Here is a 19,417-nt window from a genome sequence, read left to right as displayed (position 1 = left end):
TCACATTAAAAAAACTAACACTTTGTCAAAGGTTTCATAAGACAAATTTTACTGGACAGCGGCCAACTCCCCTTGGCAACAGGGGACGACTTGGCAACATGTTAAAAATACCAGCACTCACCAACCTTCTGGTGAAGTTTTTATTTGGAGAAGGGAAAGGCTGTTTAAGGGGGAAAAATCATGCTTAAAAATGGTCAGTTTTGAAGATATCAGAAATACCCCCACAAAAAGGGTCTTCCTGGAGCTGAATCATCTACTAGTTGACCTCAAAATCTGGAACTATAATCACCTTCAGAAAAGCCTTACTGTGATTTTGAAGGAGAAAAAATTAATCCTCTACAACATTATTTACTAAATGGAAAATAGAAACTGCTCACATACCAATCCAAGAGGGAGGGGGCTTAACAATGAGCCCAATAACAAGTCCATTTAATTTACTGTTATTAATATAAGATCTACAGTGGAAGCCAAGGTATAAGAATTCAATCAAAGATTAAGGAGAGCCCTGGCTGGTGTAGCTCACTGGACTGAGCACAGGCCTGCAATCCAAAGGGTAACCAGCTTGATTCCCAGTCAGGGCACATGCCTGGGTTGCAGGCCAGGCCCCCAGCAGAGGAGGCATGTGAGAAGCAACCACATATTGATGTTTCTCTCCCTCTCCTTCCCTTCCCCTCTCTAAAAATAAACTCTTTGAAAACAGAATTAAAAGATTTTTTTAAAGATTAAGAAGAAAATTTGTATCTGAATAAACTCCATAGTAATTTTCACTTTTATTTCTAGGACTTTATTTTCTACTAATTTTACTTATTTAGAAACCCTTGAAACACCAGAAATAGAAAATTTAAGGTATTAACACAAAATGCAGAAAAAGTGCATATGCATTACAAATGAGACTGAAAAAAGTTCAAAGAAAGGTTTTCTATGAGGATAGAAAAATATTTTCAAAGAGTATCTTAATAATCAGGATTCTGACAAACAAGATACTGTTCTGTGACCCGAATGCCTCCCGTAAGTGGAATTAGAGGGATTCTAATTAATCAAAGAGTGAGTATATGGCCCTAGATTCTCTCTTTGCTTCATTATTACTTACTACCTATTCAATCTTTACCCTCAAAAACGGAGAGGTAACATATTCTTATATTTAATTAACACCTAGGATAAAATGTTAATTGCATACAACTTTAGAACTAGCTGATAAAGGATTTACAGCATACAGAAGTCCATCGGGTGTAGCAGAAACTGAGAGTCAGCCCTGGCGGTTGTGACTCAGATGGTTGGGCGTCAGTCTGCAGATGAAAAGGTCTGGGATCTGATCCCCCAGTCAGGGCACACACCTGTACTGCACGTTAGGCCAGTAGTCAGGGCATGTGCAAGAGGCAACCAGTCAATGTGTCTCTCCCTGTCTTTCTCCCTTCCTTCCCTCCTCCCTGGAATCAATAAAAATTTTTTAAAAGAAAAAAATTTAAAAAGTAACTGAGAGTCAGCCTAACGGGTTCAAATCCTAATTCTTCCATATAGGCACTGGGGAGAATGAGAGAGCCAATCGGTTTTTTCTTTGAAGGAGGCACATAATAATACCTCAAAAGAATGTGAGATCTACATTAGAATGTACGTACTGTGACTAGCACATAGGACACGTTCAACAAATGTTACTTCTTCCACTGTATGGTTCCAAATTATGAACAGCAATATATGTACTGTATATAAAATTGTAGGCTACATGCCACTGACCTTCTTTCCTCAATTACAATGAAAATGATATTACATCACTTTTATGAGGTGAGGTGGTAACAACTCAGTAACATTTCTAAGAAAATATACTTCATTTCAAATAACTATCCTATGGACAGTATTTCCTATTGGGCAATTCTTACATGAAGAATGTCACAACAGACTGAATAGTTCTATAAACAGCCTACGTTTTGTACATACACAGAAGAAGTGTAGAGTGAAAACTCATCATTAAAGCCAGTAGGCCTGTCTCCACCTACACATGGAACGCCTTTGTGTTCTCACCCCACTAACTCCTTTTCAGCCACATCTCCGGAGAGCACATACCCTGGTTTTCCTCCTACCTCTCTGGCCACTCCTTTGCTGGTTTATTAATACACACAAACACCGAACGAATGGGGAAAGGAAGGGCACGGCTGGGGGGAGAGAGACAAAAAAAGAGACATCAGGATAACTGCTGAGCACTAGATATAACTCTTAAGGCTCAAATATTTTCCTTCTCTCTCTATGCTTCCTCATCTAGGTACATGGTTTCACTCTCCACAATAACTCCCAAAGTTCTAGTTCTGATCCTTTTCTATCTTGTTTCAAGCTGCAGACTCATATATCCAACTGCCTATTTGGGTACCTCAGCCTCCTCAATTGTCAAGGTTAAGCTTCATTTCTCAGGGAGAAAAAAGTCAATGTCAAAACCCCTCACAACAAGAGAATGTGCTTTTGTACATGGGCCTAGGAATTAGACTTTTTATAAATACCCTTTCAAGTTTACTAAGGTACTGAATGGCCACTGAAAACTGAAACCATCTGCACCCAGAGTTTACATCTATGTTAACATCACTATTCAGCTGTCTTCAACAACATGACTTGACTATTCCAGGAAACTCTTGCCCATGCAGATAAGAGTTACAAATAACTTCATTGTTCATTTCAGGAACTTCCCAAAAACCCCATATAAACGAACATCAGACTTCAACTTTTCAATAAATAGCAGCAAATGACTATTCACTCTCCAAGACTTTAAAAATCCCACCTCAAAACCCTTGCTTTGCAATGTCTACCAGTCCTAAACTATCCTAAACTATTGATACTATATCATGATTACTAATTCTAATCAAGCTCCTGAATTGAAATACCTGCCCTTAAACACTCTAAACCCTCAATAAATGTCTCAAATTTGCTCTCTTCCTATTTTGCTGTTCTTTTTCACCCACCCCCGCCCCTTGCATACACACTCTTCGTCAACTCTGTAAAGGGGGTACTCTACTACCCTAAGCAATAAACTTATCAGGTTATTTTTGGTGGTATTTCCAGGAGACAATATTCCACACCACACCACTAAGTTTCCCAAATATTGGTTAAAATTTAATTCAGCATTACCAGTTTCATAACAAGTAGTGAGGAAAATATTAGTTTTATAAAGGTTATAAGAAATTTTCACCCTACATTAGGCAGCATCCTCTAATACTATTGGTTCCAGTTTCTTAAGAAGTAGTAATATCAGAGGGGCCGTAAAACCAGTGAGGAGTTCTAAGGAACATGGGAGATAAATTTTAGACAGGTTTACCAATCTAAGCAGGAATCTCAGGAGAAACAGGATGGGGGGAAAAGTTGAATTAATACATGAATAATCTACAATATAATAATAATCCACAACATAATAATTTAAGAGGACAAAAATACTCCTAAATATATAATAAATTAACAAAGAAAAAACTTATAGGAGTTTTCATTACTATAAAATTACTTTTAAACCATGATTTGAAATTAAGACAAAATGCTGAGTATGTTTTCCAGAAGGTTGAAACTTCTAATCCACCAATATATAAGCATTTATTTTCCTATAATTCATTTAAAGCACCTATAAAGCCATGGGCATGCTTACAGGAGAGTAATTAAAAGAAAAGGTTAAGCATTCAAAATGCCTCAGTGATAAAGAGGAAAGAGTCAAATTTTAAGATCTACAAGTAAAAAAGCTAACCATAAGAAAATATAAATAAATTCCATATCTTAGCAGAGTGAAGACTTTTCTAACTATATTTCAAAATCCAGAAACAAAAGAAAAATTATACCATATAAAAAAAGGAAATTCGTATATTAAAAAATCATAAAGAATTAAACATATAACATCAAAAATAAAGGACTAGTATCCCTACAGAAAACTGGAACCAAGAAGAAAATGACCAACAACCTAATAAAAAAAATAAACTAAGAACATGAGAGTTCACAGAAGGGGAAGGAGTAGTTAAATGCCCATTAAATCATATAAAAAATACTCAATGTCATTCATAATGAGAGAAATACAATAATATATGAGTTACATCAGCTCTCATCTATCAAACCAGCAAAATTCCAGAAGTCATTCAGCTGGTGAGGCTATGGGAAAACAAGCTTCTCATACATTCAGGTAGTAGGACAAAAATGACAATTTTGATCATATCTAACACAATTACAGAAGCATCTATCTTTTCTAAATAAATGTTTTGTTTTTTTAGTTGTAAATTTACAAAACAACTGCAAAGACTGTACACTACACCCCTAGTTCCTGTTATTAAGATCTTATAACAGTAATGCTATATTTGTCATAAATATAGCATACTAAATGAAACATTTTTCTGTTCTAGAATCCCGTGCAGTATACCACATTATAGTATAATCGTTGTGTCTTCTTAGGCTGATCTTAACTGTGCCAGTTTCTCAGACTTCCCTTGTTTTAGATGACCTTGACAGTTTTGAAGTACTGTCAAGGTCATGATTTTGTAGAATATCCCTAAATTGGGGTCTGTCTTGTTTTCCTCATGATTAGACTGGGGTTTCGGTTTTTTGGGAGGAAGACTATAGAGATGAAGTGCCATTCTCATCAATTCATACTATCAATTCTGACTTATGACTGTTTTTAACTCTCTTATTAGACTGTTCTATCTGCTGTAACAAAATACCTTAGACTGGGTGGCTTGTAAACAACAGAAATTTCTCGCAGTTCCAGAAGCTGGGAAGTCTAAGATCAAGAACCCTAGAGATTCTGGGGTCTCTTATAAGAAAACTAATCCCATTCATGAGGACACCACCCTCACAATATAAGCACCTCTCAAAGGCCCCACCTCCAATTATCATCACACTGGAGATTAGGTTTCAACATATGAATGCACACAAACATTCAGTCCATACCATTAATGTTACATATTTACATTTATAGTATCTAAAGTGTATTTATAGTATCTATTTTAATATACAAAAAGTATATAAAATATATAGTACAATATTTGTAGTATTAAGCCCTGGTCACATGGCTGATGCTGTATTTGTCAGCTATTGCTTATGTCAAGTTACCCTTTCCCCCCTTTTTCCACTCCTTAACTGGGGAGTTATATCATACCTCCTTGCAGACTGAGTATCTACATAAATTATTTGGAATTATTCTACAGAGGAGAGTGACTATTCTCATTCATTCATTCATTCATTCATTCATTCATTCATATCAGTATGGATTCACGGCCATCATTTTGTATTTGAATCACAATCTTCTTTAGTTGCTTAAATTATTCTAGTGTGAGGCATTGGGAGCTCTTTCAGTTGGCTCCTGTGTCCCTTTTACAAACCTCATTGTTTTTTAGTATTTCCTTAGTTTCCAGCATTATAAGGTGCTCCGGGTTCACCTGGCACATTTATTTTCTCTCCCAGTCCTAGACTCAGCCATTTCTTCAAGGATCCCTGGTTACTTTATGGGAGAATGGTATTAGCAACCAAGAAACGGGCACTAAGTGTGTTCACTGCTACTTGGGAAGTCATTTCTTCTACGCTCTCTCAGCTGACAGAGCAAGGAAATGGATGTGCGTATAGAGGCATTTCTCATGTGGCTTAGAGAGCCTTGTTCTTAGAATCTAATTTCTTTATGCAAGTACAAAATGTTATATGCATGTTATTCATTTGACTTTAAAATAGCAAAAGATAGAAAACAACCCAAAAATCCACATGAGACTGAGTGACTAAACCATCTTAAATCCATGGAAGTACTATTCAGCTATGAAAGATACAGATTTTTATCTACAATAGATATGAAAAATCCCCCAAATGAAATACACATTTGTTTACACTTGCAGAGAGAAACACTGGAGGAATACACAGAAGGAATGTGTACCTGTAAAAGGTACGGGAGGAAAAAAGGAAACAAAGAAACAAAGACTTCTCTGTGTCTCTCTATACTTTTGAGCTTTTAATCATATTACGTATTTGAAGAATTAAGTTTAATTTTTAAAAAGAATTTAAAATGCCTACAAATACGGAAAGAGCAGAAGGTTCAAATTATGAAAGGAAGAAGGGAGATAATTTCTGAAGAGTAAATACTATGATGCAAGGTAGCTGTAGCTTCAGGGCAATTATGTACCAAAAACTCTTTGTGACCTTTAGTAAAATGGAAATACTTTTAAGTTAAACTTAGTTGACTTTACTATAATGCACTATTAGCTGCTGAAATTAGCCTATTCTCAGAACCTACAGTAACTGAATCACTATTAAATTGAGTGTTGTACGATCACCTGTATTAGAGGTAAAGAACTACAAAATCATTTGTAGAAGCACAATTAATACTTTTTACTTAATTGGTATGCTAACACAGTTAAAAGACCTATTATTTCTATATGCTATCGATTTACCAGTTTTCACTCTCATTTTCCCAATAAAATAGTAAAGCCAATTTCTAACATATGGAACCATTTCTTCATTGGAAGATAAAAATGACAGGGGGTTTGCAAATTAACGATGTATTTCCAAGTGCTCCAAAGAGACAGTAAAATAGTTTGTATATCTCTGAGGTGAATCAAGCCAGAAAGCAAAAGACAAGTAGCTCTTTTTCGCACTCCCTTGCAGGAAAAACAATCCTTTGAGGCCACTTTTGAAACATCGATATATCATGAAAGGTTGCCCATTTATCACTCAGAAGTAGCTAATCTGTAGGTGTTCATAAAACTTTTCCAACGGCTTCATTGTAGAAAAGATGATATTCTGCCTTAAAAATGTTCAAAAGCTCAATTCCGAAGATGAGTAAAATCCAAACTCCTTACTAGCATATCTTCCTTATTGATTTCAGCTCCTACCACTACCTCCACAAGCAACCTTTATTTCTCTATTCCTATTACACGAAAATCGTTAATAGGCTGGTGGAGAATAGAAATTATTTTAAAAGAATGTAACATTGTTTGTCATACCTCCTTTTTACGTACTTCTCTTTGATTACAGGAAGTGCTTCCCATCTTCCCTGGCCTCTATTTGTAAAGCTAATCATCTTTAGCATCATCTCCTCTCAGAAAACAACCTGGCTAAATGTCACTCCTTCTTTCTCTTTAGGACAACTATTATGTTCGCCCTTGATGACAGAATGCACAAATAAATGAATAAAATTTATTATAAGTTACCTAATTTTTACTGAAATGCTATTTACATTGTACAAGCTGAACAACGAGTAAATGTACATCTATCCTGATTCCTGATGCAATTCTTCTAGATGTGCTGACACAGCTAGGGTTGAACTTTTAGAGCAGAGACCAGTTTTTTGCCTGCTATATATAAAAGAGTAAGAACACATATACAGTATTAAAATTATTGAAAAAAACTGAGTGTCTCGACACACCAGATATATTAGTTAGATACAGTGGTACTCGTCATTCATTTGTTAGGGAGCTCATGACGAGGGCCGAAATATACAAGTGTCGAAATCAAAGAGTACGAGCAAGCATTTTCTCTTGTGCGGAGGCGTAGTGACTCATAAAAGTTATAGCAAGTACAACAGCTCCAGAACAAGCGCCAAGGGCTGAAACATTTTTTCCTTGTCAAAATGTGACAAGTACAGGGTTTGACTAGTTCTGAAGTTCACGAGTACCAAGGTATGACTGTATTACAATACTATAAAGCAGTGATAATTATTACAAAATAAGCTAGAGCTAATATGAATAGAAATTACAACCAATTATCTGATTAAAAAATATCAATTTGATTTAAAACAAAAAAAATCACAAAATAATAAGCTAGGATTCAGAGAGTAACTGTCTCCTCATCAATTTGAGGGAAAAATACAAGGAAAAAAAACCCAGCATTCCAGCAAAGCACTTTGAATGCAAGCAATGATATCTTTCTGCAAATAAACATCAAAAGCAAAGGTTTTAATTATTAGTGTCACTAAAAACAGATGTGGCACCCTACTAATGGCACTAGTACAACAGGCATTACCAGATAAGTTTCATGGGCTTTGATTTGGGAATTCCATTTCTGTGTGCCTGTGTATCCTAAGGAAATGTAAAATGGAGGTAGGAAGATGGTGTGTCATACTCGAGTTTGTCCCAGCACAATGGAAAATCATGAAAAGTAAAAAGTAATAGTTTAATAAATATCAAGCACTATAAAGTGGTTAAACTCTTTTGATGGATTGATGTACCCATTGATAATGATAACCTTAAGAATTATTTGGTACCATACAAGCAAAAACTTATGTTACATTATAAAAAGGATTTTCCTTTGCTATCGTAAACTTATTTCTATATTAACATTTACTGTATTGAGTAGTGACTTGTTTCTACGACTGCCTCTCCCACTGTATGTGAGTTTCAAAAGGGTGGAGAACCTGTTCTGTCAACTCTATTTATCAGTGCTTATTAGCACATTGTTTTTTTTGGGGGGGGTTGGTATACAGTAATTCTTAAAAATGAAAATATGACCATGTTTTCACCTTCAAGACTTGTTCAAGACCCTTCATGACTTGACCTTTAGCTTTATTTGTTAAATTCCTAGAAAAATATGTCTAATACAAAATCAAAAAGATTTAAAAACTTAAATATTCTATAACCACTGAAGAAACCTAATCAGTAGTCGAACATCGTCCCACAGTTGATTCCACTGATGAGTTCCATCAAACTCCCAACGACTGAGAATTTCAATGCCAATTTCTTTCAGATAATAGGGCAGGGAACATGGCTCGACTGATTTTACTATGTGAGCATAAACTGTGACATCAAAATCAGGTATGACTACTATAAAAATGAATTGTAGGGTAATCACACCCATGAACTCAAAATATAAGCAAACTGAAAATGGCAATATATAAAAAGAATTATGGTAGATATAAAACTTATTGTTTGCAGATGGTATGATTGTTTATATAAAAAATATAAAAGTATTTAGTTTTAGCACTTTCTTCAAAAGTTCTTCCCATATTTTATTAAATTATACTCTTAGAGATTTTCTATGTTTTAATGTATTAAGAGGATCTTAAACAAGAATATTAAGTTCTACATATGAATACAAGGTAAAGAGAATACTGAAGATGATAACCACTGCCAGGGAATTTAGATTATGGTCATTTTCTATATTTTATAATTAATATTTAAAAAATAATCTTCAAAAACATAATTGACACCATGCAGTAGAAAACAGTAAGACACTGAGGAAAAAAAGAACAAACATGTTAATAAAGTAACTAAACAAGGCCATTAGACTCAGGTGGCTCTAATGCCTTGGAAGCCTACATAAGCAAACCAAAACCTAAGCCAATAATACATTTGGATCTGAGAAAATGAAACTTAAGAAGGCCAATCACAGCCCTGGCTGGTGTGACTCAGTGGATTGAGTCCCAGCCTGGAAACCAAAGGGTCACCAGTTCAAGTCCCAGTCTAGGGTTGCAGGCCAGGTCCTCAGTAGGGGGTGCATGAGTGCAACCACACATTGATGTTTTGCTCCCTCTCTTTATCCTTCTGTTACCCTCTTGTCTAAAGATAAATAAAATCTTAAAAAAAAAAAAACAAGAGCCAGTTAGGTTGTCCTAAAAAAGGCAACTGCTTAAGTGAAAGCCAGTCAAATAATTTCCTTGTTTTGCTTCCACATCGTCTATATAACAACCTCTTCCCATTTCCTACTGATGCACTACTCCTAATCACTGTTGGCTTCGTGCTTTCCCGTTCAATTTTTATACAGAAACTTAAAAAAACCCCACAAAACGTAATAAAACTAGACAATTCAAAATAGAAAAGGGAGGAAAAAAAGATGGAATGATGAAAAGTTCTAATCAATTTAAGTCTAAATTTAATTTATATATGAATGGTTCCTCTCCTTGACACTATGAACCTGGAAAGTGTTTCTAAAACCCAAGAACTGCCTGGCACATTTTAAAAACCTAAACTCTCGAGATTCCAGTTCGGTTGTGCTGGGACCGAACTTGAGATTCACATGTGCACCCAAGTGCACACATGCACGCGTCTAGCTTTTGTCTTTAAATCAACAGGGCTTCTGAAGTTCAGCTTAAGGCCACTGACCTAGAAAAACATTATAAACAAAAATGTAAGATAATCAGTAACCATCCATGCAGATTTTATAAATGCATGGACAAAAGGATAAAATGCAGAACCAGTTTCCTCTTTTGATAGATGTTATATGACCTGTTATTCTTTTTTTTAAAGATTTTATTTATTTATCTTTAGAGGGGAAGGGAAGGAGAGAGGGCAGAGAAATATCAATGTATGGTTGCCTCTTGTACATCCCCTGCTGGGAACGGGTCTGCAACCCAGGCATGTGCCCTGACTGGGAATCGAACCCTGATCCTTTTTGATTCGCAGGCCCGCGCTCAATCCACTGAGCTACACCAGCCAGGGCTGACCTGTTATTCTATTCTAACTTCAGAAAACCTGAGTTACAAACAAAGTCATTAAACAAGGAAAGCAAATAAATACCATCTAGACTGTTATGATGTCAAATAAATGGTACGGTGAAAGGTGTGAAGAAGGGGAAGAGACAGGGCAAACAGTTACAAGAAAGATTTGGTTGGCCCTAAGAAAAGCTGTATCAATGTGCTCATCAGGAAGATTATATCAGCTTTATTTCTAACTGGTCATCAGGTAAGAAACAATGAATGTCCTCCATTATTTAGTCGACTAGTCTATCCTATCCTCCTCCCCCCAATATACTCCAAGGATGAAACATACACCTATTCAGTAACGCTAACTAATACACTGATTCTCAAATTCGTTGAGAATAGGGAGACAGATTAGAAAACCTAGAAAGTATGCACAAAGTTTTAAAAGCCAGCAAATTTTGATATTTTGATTCAATTGTCCATGTGAATCACTTATTTAAATAGTCATCAACCTAAAAGAATGGATCAGCTACGGATTCTAGTACTACTACCTACCAACAGCTCGTCCCTTTATATTAGAGAGTAATAAAAAGAATTGTTAACTGTGAGGACTCACTGGGTGACAGGTACTTAGCAAAGTGCCTTACTCATTATCATTTCATTTAATTCTCACAATCTTATGAAGTAGGTTCTGGCCATTTTCCAATTTTACAGAAGAAACTGATCCTTAAGAGTTTAAGTAACTAGCTCAAGTTCACATCCTTATCACTTATAACTGAAGTAGTCTTTACAGAAAAAAATGAAAACATATAACCAATTATAAACTTTACATAATAAAAATGAAAGTTGCAGATTTTTTTTAAAAAAGTATACCTGAAATATAAAGTGTTATCAACTATTTTATAGCTTCTTGGGAAGAAAAGGGATTGAGGAAAACAGAAATGTAAGTAATATGAAAATCTGGAAAAAGTAGAGAGGCAAAAATCCATGCTAACAAACTTAGGAATAAAAATTATTGCAAAATACAATGCTTAGTCCACTGTTTCTGAAGTAATAAAATTAAGTAACCTTGAAAACTTAACTGATATAAAAATTTTTGATGTTTTAAGACCATATAAGTTGAGGCATATAGCAAAGCACCAAGTCTCACAAATTTTAAAATTTCATTTTTAAATGTCATCTCAGAGGTTATCAAGCCAGACTATCTGATTTCTAAAATAAATCTAGTTTTGTAAGAACATACTATGACAGAGGTATAATTTAAAACTCAATTATAAACATCAGTGAAATACCTTTAATTTTAAAAAGTAGCCCAGTTAGCTGTATATATAAACTATCAGGGCTAACAGGGAAAATTAGTAACACTGCTCTCTATCCATTTGAGTGCAATTCTGTACTTCAGTAAATGCATTTAAGTCTGGTACTACACAGCCTGAACAGCCAGATTTCATTAACAAAATTTTATCAGTGTTTTAAATGAAATTTTACTCTTGATTATTGACCAATGACTTTAGATATTTGGGAATAGGTATTTTAATTTATAATTCCATTTTTATAATTTATCAAAAGATAACAAGTTAGTACAGTTCGTATGCAATTAAAAAGACCCAATAATGCTAAGTTATAAACCTTCTAAGTTGGCTTACAAACTGTTTCTAGATTATCCTCATACAAATACCATCTATGAGTAGCTTCAATGCTAAAAAACTTGACAGCTTTTTATTTTCTACTGTATCAAAATTAATTCTTGGTTCCTTCTAGGCCATGATTAATCTGACCCTAATTTACTAATTCAGTATTGGTTTTCCTAATCTCATCAATTCACCACTCATGCAATTAAACAATAATTTGGGGGATATACTGAAATTTAAAAAGCATGGTCCCTATGAAGTGCAAAGTCAGCAAAGATGGGAGAGACTTGTAATCAATTACAATGTAATGTGTTAAGTACTATAGCAGGACATAAATGGTACAGCAGAATCACTGTAACTCTGCCAGCATGGATCAAAGGAGACTTCAGAAGTGACACTGATCCCCAGAAATGAGAATTTCTCTCCAACTGTCACAGCACTGTACTATCAACATGACTTCTTCCCATCTTTGTACCTAGCATTGACCATAGTGCTAGAACAGAGTGTGCAAGGCACCTTCATACATGGATGGATGGATGGATGGATGGATGGATGGATGGATGGATATATATCCGGGACGAAGAGAAAAAGGATAGAATAAAAAAGACAGACACAAATATAAATATGCAGAAAGAATGTATACTTTTTGGCCTAAAATGGAGCAAAACTGGAAGTAGTAATTTGGATGAAGCATTCCAAAACCCTGACATATGAAAATGACAATAGGAAAAGATAAACCTAAAATATATTTAGGAAATAAAATTAACAGGTTTGGTGTGACTGACTAAACTATTGGGAGATAAAGCCTGTAAAAAAACATAAGCTGCAAACAGGACGATGGCGGTGTAGTCACTGTGATTGGGAATGGAAGTAGGGGATAATAAAAGTTCACCTCAGGTAACAGAGCACTGAGAGGAAGCATCTGGGAAGTAGTTGGAAAGGACTCAGAAAAAGAGGTCTGGATGAGAAATAAAGATGTGGAGATCATTAGCATATAGGTGATAGGAACAAAGCACTAAGTATGGATGAGACTGTCCAAGGAACATGGAAAACCTAAGAGTTAGGCCAAGCACGGAACATTCCAGACAACCAATATTGCTGCGATTTTATAATACCACAACATTAAATTACACATTTGTAACACAATGACTAAACACAATGCCACGAACACAACAAATGCTTTAATGGTACTTACTGATTACACTGAGGAGTTCATTAGAAAATCAAGTTAATTAAGTAAAATAAAGCTATAAATAAAGGCTCATGTTTTAAAAATAATTCAGCAAAACACACTAAAGAGGCTAAAGTCTGCTTAAGGAATTCAAAATTTACTTTAAAAAATCAACAAAAAGCTCTCTGCCCACCAGAAATAGCAACACAAATCAGTTAAAATATTAAAATCTGGACTTACTATATTTTTTAAAAGTCTGTTTTTAAAATAACACTTAAAAATACATAAGAACTAATTTAAAGGACTAATGCCTCTAAATTTGGAGTGTTGAGAATCCCCCACGTACACCGTGGTGTGGCTCAGTGGGCTGGGCATTCACCCATCTGTCCAACCAAAGTCGCTGGTTCCATACCCTGTCAGGGCACATGCTTGGGGTTGCAGGCCATGCCCCCCAACTGAGGGTGCGGGAGAGGCAACGGATAGATGTTCCTCTCACACATCTGTTTCTCCCCCTCTCTTTCTCCCTCCCTTCCCCCTCTCTAAAAATAAACAAAATCTTAAAAAAAAAAAAGGATCCCCATGCTGTTACTGAGAAATTTTTTTACAAATATTATCAACTTTTACCAAACTGTTTATATTATTTGACATTAACACATACTAATAACTATTAACCACTAATTATAAGAAGGGCAGTAATATATATATATATAATTTGCAAATAACAAATGATATTACTAAATGAGTTAGTAACTAATCTAAAATATAGTGAAAGATAAATTGTTCTTGGGTCCTTTGCCCATTCTTTACAAATATTCATACAAAATTTAGAGTATTCTTGAAAGTGTTTACACTAACAAGTTCATAAAAGGAAATACGAATGTGTTATCAAAAGGTCGACAAATCTTTTAAATTAACTTTCATGTCAACAAGAAAGAAAACAAATCTTTCACTGTCTTTCACTTTAATGGCTACTGTCAGGTCAAGTCAATATTTTTCTGTTCTTTAAATCTGAACAAGAAATAATGCATATATCAACAATACTAATTTGCGATTCTTACATCATAATGGTCATTTTTCAATATAAAAATTTATACCTGAAAATGTATAATCTGGTTTGATATTTCCATTTTTCAGTGGCCTCTAGCCATATATAAATAAAAACATAAAATCAAAATTTACACTTTACTTAATTAAAATACATAAGCAAGACCAAAACCAATAGGCAATTACTTGGGTATAGACAGACAAAAAATTTACCTTAGTCTAAATTTTCACCCAATACTGAAGCAGCCTACACAGCGTGCATCTGGACTGTCTTCCTTTTTCTGGCCTATGTTCAAATAATGCAAACTAATTGTAACATATGAAAAATCAAAATAAGTAAATATTAAAAAATGAAAATAAACATACCTGTCATTACAAGGTCAGGTATAATTTTTCTTTTGCTTTTCAGCACCCATATTCGTTGTATGCTCAGAGAACCCTAACTGGTAAGTCCATAATTAAAAATAAATCTACAAATAATTTATGTTGTCAGCCATCTTGATTTTAACTCATTGAGGTATAAATAAATCTTCCCTCATATGTTTTGTATAATTCTATTTTTATGACGTAAAACTAATTCAACGGATTTGAAATCTAATTTTTTAGATTTTTTTTTTAGGGGGAGGGAAGGAGAGGGGAGAGAAAATAATGTTGATGGGCGGGCTGTTGATGAACTTTTACATTTACCACTTTTCAGATCCCTGTACAGCACTCAATCACTGACTTCGTAACATCACGCCCCCATGGAGGCAGTGAACGGGGTTTGAGAGCCTGAAGAGAAATCTTCACCCTGGAGACATTACTGAACCTAAGGCCTCTGTTTCCTCATTTGAAAACCAGGTATAATCAATGGAGGATTAAGGACCCAAAGCACAACTTGAATAGAATGTATTTTGTATCTTACTAACAAATTCAAGTATTGGGCAGTAATACAAAGAAAAAAAAAAACACAGGCAAAAAATATCTATGGAATGGGTTTACTGTGAGGATTTAAACAAAGTATCACTTGGCATAGTAGCTATAAAAAGATATTAAAGTTCATTTCTTCCACAGAGCTTGTATCAAAATATATTTTTAAAGGAGACTTTGCAGAATAAGATAATTTTCACTCATCCCAATATGCCAGGAACCTGTAAATCACCTCAAATACAGTATTCGGTATCACATATTACATAACATTATTTATAGTAATATCCCATCTTATTAGATTTACATGTAGATGTCTACTGATTTGCCAAATTGGCCTACAGAGAGAGGAAAACAGGCTAGGAAAGGTAAGCTACATTCAGATATATTCAATACATTTTTCTGGCCCTTGGCAATTCCTCTTTCCAGGTCACTATTTTGCAGATACCAAAGCAATTACCAACTAAAAAACCTGGGAGCAAAATGATAACAAAGAATCCACTCATGACAGAATTCTTGGCTTAATGTTATAAACATCTCACAGAATTATTTTTTAAAGCCCCCCCAACAGGTCTTCTTGCCATCAGTTCAAAGAAATTACCAACATTACAGAGTGAATGCTAGTAAACTGTATCAGATTTTCTGTTGTAGACATTTTTGCCTCACAAATGCTACATAAAGCTCATTTTTAAATGCCACAAACCTATTTTAAGCTTCATTTAAAATGCAAAATGCCATAATCAGTTTATAAAATGCACATTAACTCTTTCCCATGTAAAAATGAAGCAAAAATTACATTCAAAATCCAAGGAATATAAAATTATTCTTCTTCCACACGTCTGAAAAGAGGCAATTTTTAAAATACAAAATACTCAAAAGAAAATTTTATAAGTTGGTCTTAAAATGTCTTTAAACAAAATAATACAGCAATAAATTAATTAAGCAATTACCCACCATGGAAGTATAAAAGCTATATAAAAAGAATGGCATGACATGATGCTATAATTTTTATAAAGACTAGAGAACAGTAATAATAATGGAAAATGTAGTGCCTTATAAATACTCAGCATTATTAAACAATAACTAAGAAAACACCAGGGCAAAAATTGTGTTCATAGACATCATCATCTTCACTACTGACTACCTACCTCAGCTGTCATTACAGCTTCCATTGTTCACAATAAAATATTTGCAATTTTTGGTTATTTATTTCACCACTAAGGGAAAAGAGGTAAATATTGCTGAAATTTTTTTAAAAACCACAAAAGCCTTGGCAGAATAAAGTGTTTTATATGCCCTATCTTTCCACCATTAATTGTAGGACTAAATCACTACCTGAGAACTAAAGATATCAACAAATATCTATTAAAATCTGTTCAGTAAACATAGCTATTTTGCTACAAACAATATAAAATTTAATTTCTCTATTTTTTGTAAAACCAATGACTTAGAACACGATTACTGATGTACAAAGCTACCATAGCCACATTAACTCAATTCTTCCAATTTTATCTCTCTTTACCACATATTTCCCCCCTACTAGTAACCAAAGTACATTTGGCAGGTTACACTATGTCAAATATCTAACACTGAAAGTTACTTTTTGAGCCTGAATCCAAGGATGAAAATAAATCATACATTTTATAGAAGCTTCTTTTAATAATGAGCGAAGTGGGACAGTAAGTAACAAGACTTTGATTCTTCATATATTTTTTCTCTAATTGTAAAAGTAATGTGACAATTTGAAAAATACAGAAATGTATTTTTTTAATCCACCCATAAATCTTTGTTAACTTCTTGGTAGATTACTTTCCAGTGATAACTAAACTTCTTTTATCTAATCAGACACTAATAAATATGCAGGACAAACCAGTGTATCCTCAATGAATAGACATATAAAACATCAATTATTAATGATATGACCTGTTAATTTCAAAGACATCCAAAATATGTTAAGTGGTGATGGGGGGGCAGGGGGGAACCTCACAATTCAGACATTGGTTCCTAACCTGAAGTCCTTTCACCATTTTTATAGTGTCAACATTTTAATGGTAGCAAGCTCCAAGACATGACTGCTCTTACACAATAACAATTATCATCCCTGTATCAAAGGAGCTTTACTTTTACATTCTTTCCAACCACATTTCAATGTCTTTATTTTCACTATAAAAATCAATAATATATTTGCATAACAATTTTAAACATAAATTCAAAGTCTCGGGTATTTTCTTTGAAAGCCAGCATTTAAATTGTTAGTGCTTTTGGCCTATGAGATAGTTTACCAGATTAAAAAAAACAGCACTTTTTATATTCCAATATTCTCTTCTAACATACAAACAAAAATATTCCTTAAATAAAGCCAGTTTTTTCTTTTGTTCCAACTGTTGTTTATGAAACACTGTTAGAAATACAGATGTTGGAATTACAAAGACTAAAATGTCTTAATAACACCCCAACATTTAATAAGCTAACTACTTAGTCTCATAAAAGAATAAAAACAATGATATTAAGACTAGCTAATTTTCCCCCCTCAAAATTTGGTCAAACCTTATTTCTAGCTTCAAGGGAGGATTCCCCCCACTCCCGGCATCAAAAGGCTTAAGATTCCATTTATTTTCTTCTGCCCAATGGTTAACAAAATAAGTCTAAAAGACAGTAATTCGGATTTGTTCTTCTGACCATCTTACACACGCACCTCTTAAAAGAAATCCTTCCCAAAAGAATCGGCAAAGTTTGAGGGAAGAACTAAGTCAAGCAGAAGGTCTAGCTGCTAGGAACACACTTCGCTGACCCTGGATATAGCACAAACTCCAAAAAAAATTGGCCACTTTTGTATCTAGGAAATCGCTAACTAAAGAGATGCTAAGCCATGATCCATGACACGTCTTTGGTTAACATACAAGACACACAGGACGAGCCCCACAGATTTCAGCTAAACGCGTTTGCCATTTTTGCAGAAGAAAAGCTAATTGTTAATGGCCATGTGACACTATAAGATCCCAGAAAGGAAAGGGTGGGAGGAAGAGAGAAGAGTTCAAGGCGGTTCAGGGTCAGAACCAACTCAGGCATCCTGTCATTAGCAAACGTTCCTCAGGCTGAAGGCAAAATACCGCTTACCCGAAAAGGCGTGGGTGTAAAGTAGGGAGTAGGGAGGGAACGGGGGGCACAGGAGAACCAGTGTGGCGGTGACGGGGTGAGGGGAGGAAGGCAATCTGGAGCTCTCCAGCTAATTTGGAGAGCGAAAGCAACGGGCACAAAATGCTGAGAAAAGCGACTGCGATGGCCACAATACTTGGCAGCACCCCATTTCCCTCTCCGCATTGGTTCCTCGGGTTTCCCCACATTTCCCCCACCTCTGCTCCTGACCAACACTCCGGGGACTGACCCACCAGCGGGAGGTGGCCCTGAGCTTTGTCTCGCCCCGCGCCCCAAGCCCGGGCCGCTCCGCCCCCGCCCCCTCGGCGCGCCCCACCCGCGCACACCCCCGGCGTTTCCAAGGAGCTGGGAGCAGCGCCGCTGCTGCTGCCGCCGCCTGGCCCACCTCCCGTGGACCCGCGTCTCTTCTTTCCCTCCGAGATGCGCAGCCCGCGCGTGCAGCCCCACCCCCGCCCAGGGGATCTTTGTGTCTCCGGGGACTATCAACCTCTTCCCCTCCTCGGCCTCGCGGGGAAGCCGGCCTCCCCCAGGGACCAAAGCGGCAGCGCGCACCGGAGGCGGCGGTGCCGGCGGCGGCTGCAGGCGCCTCCAGGGAAGGAGCACAACACACACCCCACTCCCGGAAATGCCTCGACCACCCGCGGTCCGCACTGGACCCCCGCGAAGGCGACAGGCGCACGCGAGCCCCTGCGCCGCGCCTCCCTCTCGCAACTTCCCAGCCAGGCCCGAGCCTCTCGCGCCCCCACCAACCCCCGCCCCCCCCCCGACTCAGCCCGGGGTCCGCGGGGAAGGGGGGCCGGGAAAGCCCCGCGCCGCCGCCCGCCGCCAACTCACCAGCAAGTGCGGTGGCCGCGTCCTGGGCGAGGCGAGGCGCGGTGGGCAAGCGGCTCTGCCGACGCCCGCAGCGACCGGATGCAGGTCCCGGTCCCAGCAGCTGGCAGACCCAAGGCGTCTTCGAGGCGCAGGCCTGCCCCGCCGCGGCTGCCTTCCCACTCTGGCCGAAGAGTCCGAAGCCTCGGGAGGGGCGGCGCGGGTCTCTCACGCGTCGCCTGGTCCCCAGGTCAACATGGCTCCCGGTCCGCCGAACCGCGCGGGCGGCCCACTAATCCCCTCGGAGGAGCTAGGGCGGGAGCGAGGCGGGCTGGAAGCGACGAGCCTCGCCGAGGC

The 19,417-nt window shown here is 36.8% G+C and overlaps 1 protein-coding gene across 1 annotated transcript in view; it reads right to left on the bottom strand.

The window, feature by feature from the left end:
- The window catches only part of CDK17 (cyclin dependent kinase 17), an 87,506-nt gene extending 68,339 nt beyond the window's left edge, over nt 1-19,167 (bottom strand). The window contains exon 1 of the mRNA XM_037160760.2: nt 19,085-19,167. The gene's annotated coding sequence lies outside the window, so the exon portion shown is untranslated. The remainder of the gene's footprint in view (nt 1-19,084) is intronic.
- Between the last annotated feature and the right edge of the window lie 250 nt (nt 19,168-19,417).

This window comes from Artibeus jamaicensis, unplaced genomic scaffold (genome assembly GCF_021234435.1).
Source record: "Artibeus jamaicensis isolate MK-2021 breed Jamaican fruit bat unplaced genomic scaffold, CSHL_Jam_final contig_233, whole genome shotgun sequence".
Classification (NCBI taxonomy): domain Eukaryota; kingdom Metazoa; phylum Chordata; class Mammalia; order Chiroptera; family Phyllostomidae; genus Artibeus; species Artibeus jamaicensis.
The sequence above is the reverse complement of the archived record's forward strand: the minus strand, read 5'-3'. Positions and strand labels throughout refer to the sequence as shown.